The 12385-nt window shown below is 41.1% G+C and overlaps 1 long non-coding RNA gene across 2 annotated transcripts; it reads right to left on the minus strand.

Annotated features, from left to right (window-relative positions):
- Window positions 1-3852: 3852 nt before the first annotated feature.
- LOC111259757 (uncharacterized) lies at window positions 3853-10850 on the minus strand. Of its 2 annotated transcripts, XR_015310731.1 has the most exons (4): window positions 6358-10850; window positions 6211-6257; window positions 5734-5850; window positions 3853-4749 (listed from the first exon to the last, which is right to left on the minus strand). It is a non-coding gene; the product is annotated as an uncharacterized LOC111259757 (long non-coding RNA). The 2 variants fall into 2 exon arrangements; XR_015310730.1 differs by having other exon boundaries at window positions 3853-5850.
- Window positions 10851-12385: the final 1535 nt, after the last annotated feature.

The raw sequence follows: 12385 nt of genomic DNA on the forward strand, positions 1-12385 counted from the left end.
ACCGCGTATTGTGATGGTTACCGCGACCGTTCAACTGAAACTGCTAGCACCAAGCGTCTATGCGTTGTTAAGCTGAGGCAAGAGCGCCCCTTGCGTGCACGAATAGCAGTGTTGGGCAACCGTACACCTTGATTACAACAAAAACGGTTTCTGAAAAAATAGGGGCCGGGATAAACCGCATAGTACAGCATTCCCGTGCTACTGATTACTACAGAAGAGTATGTTGGTAAAAAGGCAGGCACTTCGTTGGAGTTTTATAGGCGAAGACAGTAGCTCATTGAGTTATGCTCAACAAGAGCTCACTAATTCATCAGGTCCGACAATGGCCTAAATGTGCTACACAGCATATGTGGTTAAATAAAGAACGTTTTAATAATGGCAAAATGATTTATGGTCCTTACGCCTATGTTTAGCGATGGATATACCCAATAAATAGTACAAGATGTTCGATTCATTTGTTTTCGGGAGAACTTTTTGATTGGCGAGGTAATTAGTGATAAAGCACTAGGTTAATTTTCCAAGTGCACCATTATTTTAGCCTTTTTTAGTTTTAAGAAGCATATTATCATCTGAATTTGAAGAAAAGGTCCATTAGTCGTTGATACGATTAGAGCTCTCGAACTTCTATATGGAGCGAATGATAACGCAAAGGCATAGCTTCCAATCAGATCTGCGAAAAAGCTACCTGATGATCTACAATTCACAAGGACACAAGTTGGCAACTAAAAAACTTCCACTTACGTAACCTTTAGATGAACAAAACAACTATTATTTCAACACGTTTTCCACTAATTATCTATAAGTTGACTTGATATAACGTAATAGAATAAATCAGCCGTCACCAAATTAGAATACCTATCAACAAAAGCTTTCTGATTCAAAGGCTTTCGAACATTTAAACGAGTTTATAGTAAGCTTTTCGAAATTAGAATGCTCTTTGGACAGCAGGGGACTCAAGTTCGAAGATCACCTGCTCTCACTTACGCTGTGTAACTCTATCGATTGAGTATTTTGAATTCTAATCAGCTAAAATAGGATTACACACTGTAAAATATGTTGAATAATAATCCACTTCTCAGATCGAGGCCTAATCTTCACGTGTTGAAGGACAACGAAACTTGTCACGGGCATTTCCCACAACAGCCCAGAATGCGTATAGTGGTATCTAACTACGGGCACAGCATCTTTAAGTATAGTTTAAACGCAGGTTATATAAATCAAGTGAGTCATTTACATAGTTTATTAGATATGGCAATAGCTTCGCGATTCAATATTAGTTTGCCTTAGAAAGGTTATGGGATTGTTGAGGCAGGCTGATAGATCGACTGAATCAAAGCAATAGAATTACTCTAATTTCATAGCGGCTACCGAGTAACACGATAGACAACGGGGTCTCAGGGAAATTGCAATCTAACAATTGTACAACTGTAGATCTGTAGTTTATTAGATCAGACGTAACACCAGTCAGATCGATCAATATGTTTATAAGTATATATAGCATCAGTCATAACGGTATTGGAGAATAGTGACCGGAAGGCGATCGGAAATAGCTGGATAATAACCATTGTTACAATTGAGTTGTATTGGAATATTTGTTTTGGTTCGGTGTCTTCCAATTGCTTAAGGCCACAGAGCGTTAAATATTAAGAAAAATCGCAATAGGTATAAAATAAAAGTAGATTATTTCTTTATTCTTTAGTAGAAGCTTCAACATGAAGCTACTTTATATAGATTTTAATGGCCGTGCCTGAATACGCGTTATGAGAGCATGTCTTAATACTAAGTATTCTAGGCTCTGGACTGACTTTGCAGGATTCTATCTTAAGGTAGTTCATGAGTTGTGCGCGTATTGTGTGCGTAGCCTTGCTTTAGACTTGTTTTTTTGTAGTATAATATAAACCCTTCGAAAGCCATGTAGATTGTTAACTGCTAAATTATAATGTATCAAGCTTTACTTATGCAATCATTCACAAGCCAATCGAGTTTGACATTATATATGGCTACCGAAGTCTCTTCTTGAAGCTGTTCGTATGAGAGTACTTACTCAACCTACGTATTCTTAATTTCCATTAAAATACACCTTGATTCTACCTAACATCTAGACGTCTCGCTAAACCGAAGGTTTCAGACGCAGTTCCTATCTAGCCGTTTTTTCGTACATACAGTCTCAACGAACCTTTTATGTTCTTCGCCTTCTGTTCGCAACCTTTCAACTATAATCCGAAAAGCTCGTTATGCTGAACTGAAAATAGACTCCTTGCTTCTAGTTCATAAGCTCGTGTCCCATTTTCATAGTTCGGCTCTCCCACAATCCCCCGGGCGGACTGAGAAAGTCGTGGGACAACCCGCTGAAATTTACCTTGAGAGCACAGTCAGGGTCGGCTAATACATCGCGTGCATAACGAATTATTTAAATATCGACGAGCTGGACCAGGAAGAAGCTTGGTTTGCTAGTGCCGTCGTGGGCTGCCGTATCTGTACGACGTAATAAAGGATGCATGCAAGTTTGCCCTATACCTGGGACAGACAGTAACAGGGTTTCGTTTCACCCACTGTGGGAAGAATCAATGGAGAGACAGGTCGCGGAAGAGATTCAGAAGGTCAAAAGCATAGATGTATAGCACCATATAGCAGAGACCAAGCAAAATCGAAATTAGGTCAAGTCGCCATTCGTAGCCGTACACAAAACTGGGAAAACGAGCGTGCGCAAAAAAAACTGGAAGAAATATAAAGGAATGTGTTATTAGTTTTCTGAAGCTGGGTTTGAAATAACTTTGTTCTTGTCTGTGCTCAGTTTTTTTCTGTCGTGCTATCTTAAGTTGATGAAAATTAGCTATTATGGCCTATATACTATCTTCGTCTATGGTGTCTTTTGGCCCGTGCATTGCACAGTACGCAAAACGTGCATCTACCCGATACAAGTGAAGGAAGTGTTATACTAAAAACATGTCCACGGAAATATCATTTCAGGTTAAAAATTAACAAATAGAGATTTGTTTAAATAAAGTATAAAGAGAAAACGATGCACGCGTAGACGCCTACTTAGCTTACATGAATGACGAAATCCCTCGCATTGTCCTTCTGTAATCTAGAAGTTTACATTAAAAAGTTGTTGACGAACGCACAAAAGATGACCGCTAAGGTTGTATCAATCTAATGCTAACAACAACCCAATACACCTCACTATTACAGGAGATATTGAAGACTAAGCACAGAACTAGATGCGCTTAGCAACATCACATGGATATACCCTGCTCCAAAATGGTGGCCCTGACTGTGACCAGGCGTACGTTTTCCTGTACGCCTGGTCACAGTCAGGGCCCCCCTCCCTTTTCTATATGAAGCTCCCTTATATCTGTGCTGTAGATGCAGATTTTATTTTTATTGTTGTTAAATGTGCGCACCATATGCCATGTCAGCTTGATCCCATCTGAAAGGTTCCACAGTTCTTACCCGCAAAGATTTCGCTGTCGGCATTGGCACCGATGCTACTGAATATGACTGTACAGGGTAGCGACTTTCTGGTACTAAGGTCTTGGCGAGGCCTGGTTCTTGATGCTCTTCCCAAGAATGGCTCGTAATCTTCGCATTGACTGAGGCTGCGTGTCCTTAGGATTGCACTGATGTCTAAGCTTCGTAGTCCCAATTTGGCTTTTTTCCATTATATCACTTGTCACACTCACTCTGCTTATGTTTGTTTGCGCAGATGTCGCTGAGAGCAAAGACGCCTCTTTGTGAAAAAAAGAAAAAATACATTTCTTTAACAGCATAATAACAATGTGGCACATTTGTCAAATGTCTGTCGCCGTTTGAGCTCGAACAACAAACTAATGGCGACTTGATAACATTGACGTTAGTGCGTACGTCATCCTGGGTTCGATACCAAGATGGGACCTAAGAATTGTCAATATGTCGGAGCTTTTAATATCACCTCACCACGCAGTCAGCTCAAACAAGCTGGGTACATATCGCGTAACATAACGATCAATGGCCGTATAGCTCTTCTTTCTTCGTCTGGTTTATACTTTGTAGTTAAATAAACGGATGTTCTATCGTAAACGACAATCGGCCAATTGTTGGCTAAATAGATTACCTGCGTAAGAGAAATCTGTCCACCAAATACCAATTTCTATATATGTAAGGTACGACAACTATGGTCATTATTTTCAAACACACATCTTTAATATGCCAATCTTGATATACAACCCGAATTAATAATATATTTCGGTTTTATTTACGCTTGATTTTTTCGCATCTTTTCTCCGTTATCGTAGTGTTTGAGCTAACATATAATCAAGTAAGACAATTTCGGGACCTTTACTAGCCGGGCTAGGGTTCCCGGTGACGCAAGACCGTTTGCCTGTTCGTACAGTCGACGTATTCTGTGTCGATGCTGCTTACATAGTAATCACACGGGGTGTGCAAAGTCGAAGACGAACGTCCGGAACCTGATGGAACAATGGACCCTGCAGCGACAACACAAATTGATGAGCGCTGTCATAATTCCATTGAAGGTCGTAGCTAGATATTAGTAGCGTTGTAAAGAATAAGCGTTTCGCTTATGCGTCCACGGATCGATTACGGCCTATCGAGGCAGTAGCTTGGAGCGATCAGTACGCGACCGAGAGTTCGCTGGAATGGTTTAAACTGGCGATAAAATTAGCCCTGCCTCAATATGGCTGTTCACCTTTGAAAGACGCCAGCACCGAATAGCAAGTTTATTGTCATTTCCAATATGTCTGAGCAAATCTGATCAACAGAACACAACAAATACAAATGAATTAGGAATGGTACGCTGATAGTTAAGCAGCGTTCTATTCGTTATGGGTTAAGAAGGCAAATGCCCATTTCCGCTTCAGCTGGCACAGCTTCGTTAAGAGGCAACACAGAATAGGGTAAAAGGGTCTTGATAAGTTGAAACATCAGAAAAGTTTTTCGTCCACAACAGAAAAGTTGAGCTTATTCTATACAGAACTTTTCACCACCCCTTATTCGGTTTATTTTTACTTGATTGTTACCGTCGGTTGAGGCAAATTTTTTTTTCTATGTAAATAAATTCCGGCAAAAATTCTTGTAGTGCTTTTTATGTGGCTGCCGTTCACCGCTTTCCTCCTCAAACCTCAGGTTTTGAACCAGCTCAATAAAGATAGAATAACATTTTTTCCTTATAATTCGTCAAGATTCCGTACAAAGCAGATACACTGCCTGTTTCAGGAGCCAGTAACGGTATCAAATGTTTAACTTGTTTCGTTTACATTCCCTTGTGTCTATAAAAATTAATTTAAATTTCATTTTATTCGTATTAGAAAACAGTGTGACTGAAAGTTCAACTTTTCTATTAAACGCAGTTAATACTGGGCAGCTGAATTAGGATCGAGATTAAAATATAGAGCGGAGCCTCTTATAGGTTTGTAGACAAATTGTTGATTAAGGCAGCATTTCTAAGTGATATTTGCCATTTTTTTTTTTTTCGAAGAAATACCAACTATTATAGGGAAATTGGATATGAGTATTAAAAATATTGACCTCTATTGCTGAGTCGTATTACTTTCTTAAACGTTGACCTTAGGCCAGTAAGGCTGCATATATTCATTTTATTCTATAGACAAATTAAGTAATTGATGAGGTAATAATAGAAATGCACTAATAGACGTCGGAGTTCAGTAAATAGACGCGGTACGTTGTCTACAAAATTTCTCATTTTTTAGCATAGCAACACGGAACCCAACTCACTTTCTGCCATCTTTTTAACCGGCGCCATCGATATCAACAAAGACATCCCAACCTTGCCGCCTCACCCCACTGTTTGACTGAGCTATTCTGCAACGCCATCGGCACTACCCTGGGCTCCTTGATTGACATAAAAAAAACAAAAATGCACGCGAATAATCAGTGTTACCTTGTACCAAAGGCCGAATCAGGCTAGAACATACGACCCAAGCGATGCTTTCTACGATGCAAGCTGCACATATGACACCCTTCGGCTACCAGCAATAGGCGCTAAATGCCTTGAGCCACATTACCTGTTTATAAGTACTAGAATACTATGTGAGCGCAATTATACGGCTACACAATCAACTATCTACGGCCACGAACGTTTCTGACGCTAAAAACTGCCCCCTATTGAGAAATAAGTTTTTACTTATCTGAACTAATTTTCCGAGCGCTTCTAGAATTTTCCCTATTCAAACCTGTCCGCATGCGGCTTACCGGCTTCCAGTTGACTGTGCAGGCAATCGAACACCTAACCTAGGAACCTAAAAGGTGGTAGTGGCATTTAGTAATGCTCTTCGGTACGACAGCATAAAAATCTCCGTTCAGTAATTGACTATATTGAGAAAAAACCGGCAGGCTTACATTGTGCTGGCCTGCTGGAAAAAGGATGCGCACACGACCCGAAGGTTGTTTCTGTTCTTCCCTGTCGGAATTTGGAGCTTCGGAAGGGTTTCCAGCGAGGCCAATTTGCTAGGCCAGTGCGTTTGCCATTGTTTGGTGCCTCCTAAAACTCAAATGTAGATTTTCCAAAAAAGTCACGTTCCGGTTGTCAAAGCAGACGACAAAAATGCACCGGCTCACATAATCGACAGTTCAAAAAGCTGCTTGCTCATTCCAACTGTTATACTACAGACGCTTGTTTGCAGTCTACATACAACGCAATAACCACCGTTAGCGTCATAATTTACCGCTTTAACATTTTCTCTTCTGCTAAGGTAGGACGTTTGTCGGTAGGGACGACCAACAGAACAGACTTCATCAAGCTATATAGGCAATGAAAACAAGCAGACAGAACTTTGTATTAACAAGCAGCTTTTTCCAGCAGTAGCCTTTGCTTCACTGAGAATAATATGGCCGTGACAGTAACACAGGCAAATTGTATAATTAGTAATTAGATCTGAAGTTGATTTAGTTCATGATTACTTTCTTACTTGAACCTGATCAAGTGTTGAACCTAAAAAGACGTTCACGTGTTGTGAAGGGCTATCTTCGGCTAGAGCAAATGTCGACTATGTATTTGGACTCGATTTACGTTCAATTACCAGAAACACACTTCACACTTTTCGAGGTAAATGGATAAACTCGGACTCCGAATTAATGTAACGAAAAAAATTTTATCATATTATTAGGATCCTTGATAATACTGCTATTGCTAAACTTAGTGCTAAGTAAATAGATTTTGAAGACTTGCTGTTTGAAGTGCTTCGTTTGCTGCTCTGCCGTTCTATCTTACTTAAATATACTAAATGGATTCGTGCTAAACCTTATTAGGAAAGTCGAAGCCCTTCCGTGACGTAGCACTACTTTCTTCCTACAAAATAGTGCCCTTTGTATAAATGGATGGGTGTATAGTGTTCGTTCGACGCATTAAACCCATTTCTCTTCAGCAGTCAAAAGTGCTAATTGATAACCTGTAGATTTTGGGCACTGTGGGCTCATAGTGTTTTACGGCTTGTCAGAAGAATGCTGTATCTTAAGGCCTTCTGAGGATAGTGGAAACGCAAATTCCTCCCCTGGTGTTTAAGGCTAACAAACGTTCGTACTGCTTGGCTCGTTTGCTCTATAGCATGCACAGAAGATAACAAAATTGCCAACAGGCGACGGGCGATAGTGAAAACCGCCTCAGGCATCACCTCACCTGCCTACGTGTCCAACCCAATGAGTTGTCTTTCTCTTCGCGCGTATTACCCTATCCCCCAAATAGCCGACCAACAGGTAAACCTTTGTTGGATTGTTTAGAAATGTAACAAAAAACTCGAACTGGACTGCGATTACCAAGCCCGGGCCCTCGGCCCATGCCTGCGCTACTCAGCTACGGTCATCGTTTCGAGCTAACAGTGGAAAAAGATGAAGAACAATAGATGAACAAAACAGCTATGGTCCAGTATTGAGAATTCCAGATTTTCGCAGCATCCGAAGCAGACGACCGTACTTGATTAACCTGTATATAGATATAAAAAGAGAGGTGCCTGAGAGCACTTCCTCTCCGCTAGCAATCCGAAGCAAAAACATACCGACCCCCGGTCGGGTCCACAGCTTGTGTGTTGGTCGTATTATTTGTTGGGCGTGACTATAACGAAGAGTTTGCATAATACCTTTCGACGAGGTCAGATTCGATTTATCTATTTGAGTTAGCACCGTGTTGCCACTCTTACCGTAGCCCAATAACGAATTTATATACAGACGAAAACACCGTTTATATACATATATTTGTGGGCGGCTCTTATCTCTGCGCCAATCAGTTACCGTTAGCCGCCCATCGTTCAATAGCGTTACCGTAGACGTCGCCATAACTGTATCGTCTACTAGAGATGCACGCTCTAGCAAACCCTAGAGCAAACAGCAAGAGCATAGCTGCCCTATTCTTCGGCGCGAATGCTTGAGCAGCAAAATCATTGTGCTACATTGCGTCATAACAGCTGTCAGGATTTATTGCGTGCCGCTGCGTTTCTCACTGTCTAAGGATGGTATCGAGTATTAGGATTAGGGGTACCTAAAAAGTGTCAAAGAACGGGCGAACCAAATGTACCAAAAGATATGGAGACGTCTCGTTGCCTGCTCAAGGCACTTTTGTATAATACTTCACATCGATTTCTTCATGGATACGAAGCTCCATGAATAGATTTGATTTCTTCAGCGTGACATTGGTAATGGCGCCGTGGATGCACACTGTCGACTATGTATATCTTGCCAGAGCAGTAGCAAAATGTTCGAAGGTCAGCTTGTAATAGTGAAACGCATAATTGGAAAACAAATCGCAGTTGTCGGTTAGAAACATGTTTACAATTAGTTCCACAGTTAAAGCAGCATGGGTATTTGTTTAAAAACGTGTTTTCTCGCAATAATAAACTTGCCAACCTACAGATAAAAACAATTTATATTGTTTATATAATATTGTTTGGGCATCACACTTCTTTTTTGGGCAACACAGCTTTTGTTGCTATATACCAAACAGCCTAATTTCTTGGATTCACGTTATCCTTTTTATGTGTAATATCAATTTTACGATTCATTTGGAGTGCAGTTTGTATATAAAGCATTCTTGGTGTGTATATATATACTTTTACTACATTTCTTTTTTAAGGTTTAGAGGTTGTTTCACAAAATCTATAGAACTACTACTAAATTTAACTAAACAAAAGCTTATACGCATTATATTCTGGGCGATGCTTATAACCGGACCCCATGTTTTCTGTATCTGTTTTTGTTTCTTTTTCAAAGTCACGAACTGCATAAACGGTCTTCTTCCGTCCTTGACTTGTATACCAAGATCTCCCTGAACTCCTCGATGGCACCAAGTTCTTGTCCCACAATCTGAACCAGTGAACTGCACAAGTCATAAAATATGCGTTAGAACCATTTTACGAGCGTCCAAGTCTGGCCGCGAGTTCGCCGCGAATGACAGCAAACAACCAGTCTACTTACACACTAAACCCAAGCTTCGGTATTGACAGCCCTCAGCCGGGGCTAGCGTGAATTCTGTGGAGAAACATCGTTTGCAAACCGATCTTTCTCTTCGCTTTCACTTGTATAGATACTGTAGCCGTACCATACGTTTAGCAGGCGACAGGCAGTGGCATTTTCAAGGGAAGCAACGAGTAGCAAATCAGGGCATAGCGTTGCCACGAACAGTCTAAAGAAGTCAGTTGCACTTCTCTCTCTCTCTCTCTCTCTCTCTCTCTCTCTCTCTCCCTCCTCTAATTTTCGTCTTCTATCGTTGATAAAATTGCGCAAAGGCTGTAACTAATGTACGTGCTATTGTGCCTTTTGTTTCAAACCGCGTTTGTTCGAGAGCCCTGCCTCCCGCGTGCGTGTTTCGGGTTTCAGTTAGCGACCGTCCAACACTTGTCTGACGCCGCTAGGACCTAGCGCTAAAATCTGGCGGTTCGGCCTTCAATGCAGCGTTCGGCACGAACACCACTGACGGAGAATTTAATAGCATGAGCCTTGCTCGCTGATCATTAAGGCGTCACCGGAGGAATCACTGCTGCTGCAGCCACCGTTATGATAGTAGTTTTTGCTGTGTTACTAGTTCTGTTCTTTACTCTTTCTGTTCCTAACTCGTTCGACCACTGAACTGATCGTAAAGTGGGGACTGTGACAATAAGAACTAACAGCTACACTGTATGTTAGTGTTCCAGCGAAGATATGCGTGAACTAGTAAATCGAGTCGTCTCACAATTCTTGCATCTCTATCCGGAAACGTATGGTCGCGAAACTCTTGAAAACTTCCTATAGACAGCGTTGACAGTGGGGCGTTATGGAGCGGGTCCTTAAGCTGGCTGAGTTCGACGTCAGCTGATCCAGTTAGAATGCGGAAGCGACGTAGCTTGGCTTGTTTGCACAGCTAGAATTTACGCTTAAACAGATTGGAATATAAATATTTCGCACCATAGCAACCGATCACGCAGCTGGCGTAGATATTTATGGAAACTGACCCATGTCAGGACAAGGGCACAGATACAGTAGACGCTAATGCTGTGCGTAGGTTCACGCTTATAGCTGTAACATGTCCTGAGGACGAAAAGGATACGCTTCACTGCTAAGAGTTTCAGTAAAGGCAAGCGATCATAGCAACCAACGCTGTTATTTGTAGTAAAATATACTTTTGTCGGTCAGATCATTAAAACTTACTCAAATTTGTGCAACAATAATTTTCGAGACGTCGAAGCGCGCAGTATTATCGCACATCTAAACCTACACACAATAGATTTGCTTCCAAACAACAACCAATATCATACCTTGTGCTGTTTTCCTCTATACTCTATCTACTATAATCTATACTCTAATCAGCTTTGTAGCTACACACTAGAGACAGTCTGAATTTCTATGTTTTCCTCGTCCGTAAATCCTATTTTTTGCCTAAATTCACTTTTTATTGATGTCCCCTGTATATCGATTTTTGACTCTTTCTGTGTAGACAACATGATTCATTTGGGCTGGTTCTTTTTTAGTTCATCTTGCAATAACAATCAGATACGTATTTTCTATGCACCGTTCGTGCTTTTTTACTTAGCTTCCCAGTGTACATGCAGAGACTGCGTATAACGGTAACACTCGAGTTCCTTCGAGGACGTTTTTATGCCTATTAGGGATCCTATATTCAAACTTTAAGTTATAGCCCCTTCATCTAGTGAGTGGGAATTAGAGGGGGCAGAGGGCTATTGTAGATGCTCCTGGTTTTCACAGATTCATTAAGAGACGCATAATATACTGTGCGGCAGATCCTGCTACTTTATAGGTAGCGTGGTAGCGATCCACTCTCAGCACCTCTAGATCCTTGCGACCAGCATGGCCGATATATCACCTGTCCCCCCGCCTTGCATGAGCCTAGTCCTAGGACTCTTACTATGCTCAGCATATAATAGCCAAACGGCTTAACTCGTTTCATGGCCGGTGCGGCTAAGCAAGACGCCTTCTTATACTGTGCCGGCCTAATCCTGAAAAGGATACGCAGCTCTCGTTAGCCCTGACATTATCCGCTAAGACCGAGAAATCGAATGAGAGTACATAATTAATCGGTCCCGGTATAATTTCTCTAGAAGACGAGCGAAGCAGTAATTCGATTGGCTATTACTAGCTACGCATTAAGCAAATGAACGCCCGAAATGATCGCATGCGATAGGTGACTTTTTCTTATTGGCATTTTATATATTTGATTGTATGGCACTGGAGTTCATACTAATAATTAGGACCATATATCGTCCGTCTTAATCTGTCAGATTTGAGCATGTTGGATGCGTCCGATGCAATTGAAATTAAGGGTAGTATGGACTATGGGTAAGCTGAAAAACGCTAGCTACAGTTTGAAATAACCAACATGCACGGCATCCTTCGCAATGGCACGAAATCCTGTGAACGCTTTGAAATCCTGCGCGTGATTGTTAGCTTGGACGACTTCTGAATAATCTATTACGTATTCGTATATAGCGAGAGCTAAACATAAACTAATTGTTTGTCTGCTTATCCTACCTTTTGACCGCACGTGTTAAGTTAAACAAGCTTTGGCACCTCACTTTTCCCTCTTCTTACTATAGACATTAAAGCACGGGAAAGCTGGTAATCAGATTTGTCCGCGCTGAACGATTAGCAAACAAACGAACCTAAAAGCAATTTCCCATTATTTTTTAGCCACTACTAAATAACATTAAGTGGTACAATACTTGACAATGTTAATGCTAGTGAATAAGAAATCTTTTACTGTGTCAGCGAGTTTTAGGTGTCGTCATATTTTACTAAGCAGGGATTGCCCGGCATGTAATACGTTTGACCTACGTAAACAAAATAGAGACGACAACCTCATTAATCGTTTATGCTGGGTTATAACCACTGATGGTTTTAATTAGCGTATGCTGCGTCCTATTAGAATCAAGTGCGAATAAGTAAATAT

This window comes from Varroa jacobsoni, unplaced genomic scaffold (assembly GCF_002532875.2).
Source record: "Varroa jacobsoni isolate VJ856 unplaced genomic scaffold, vjacob_1.0 scaffold_365, whole genome shotgun sequence".
NCBI lineage: Eukaryota > Metazoa > Arthropoda > Arachnida > Mesostigmata > Varroidae > Varroa > Varroa jacobsoni.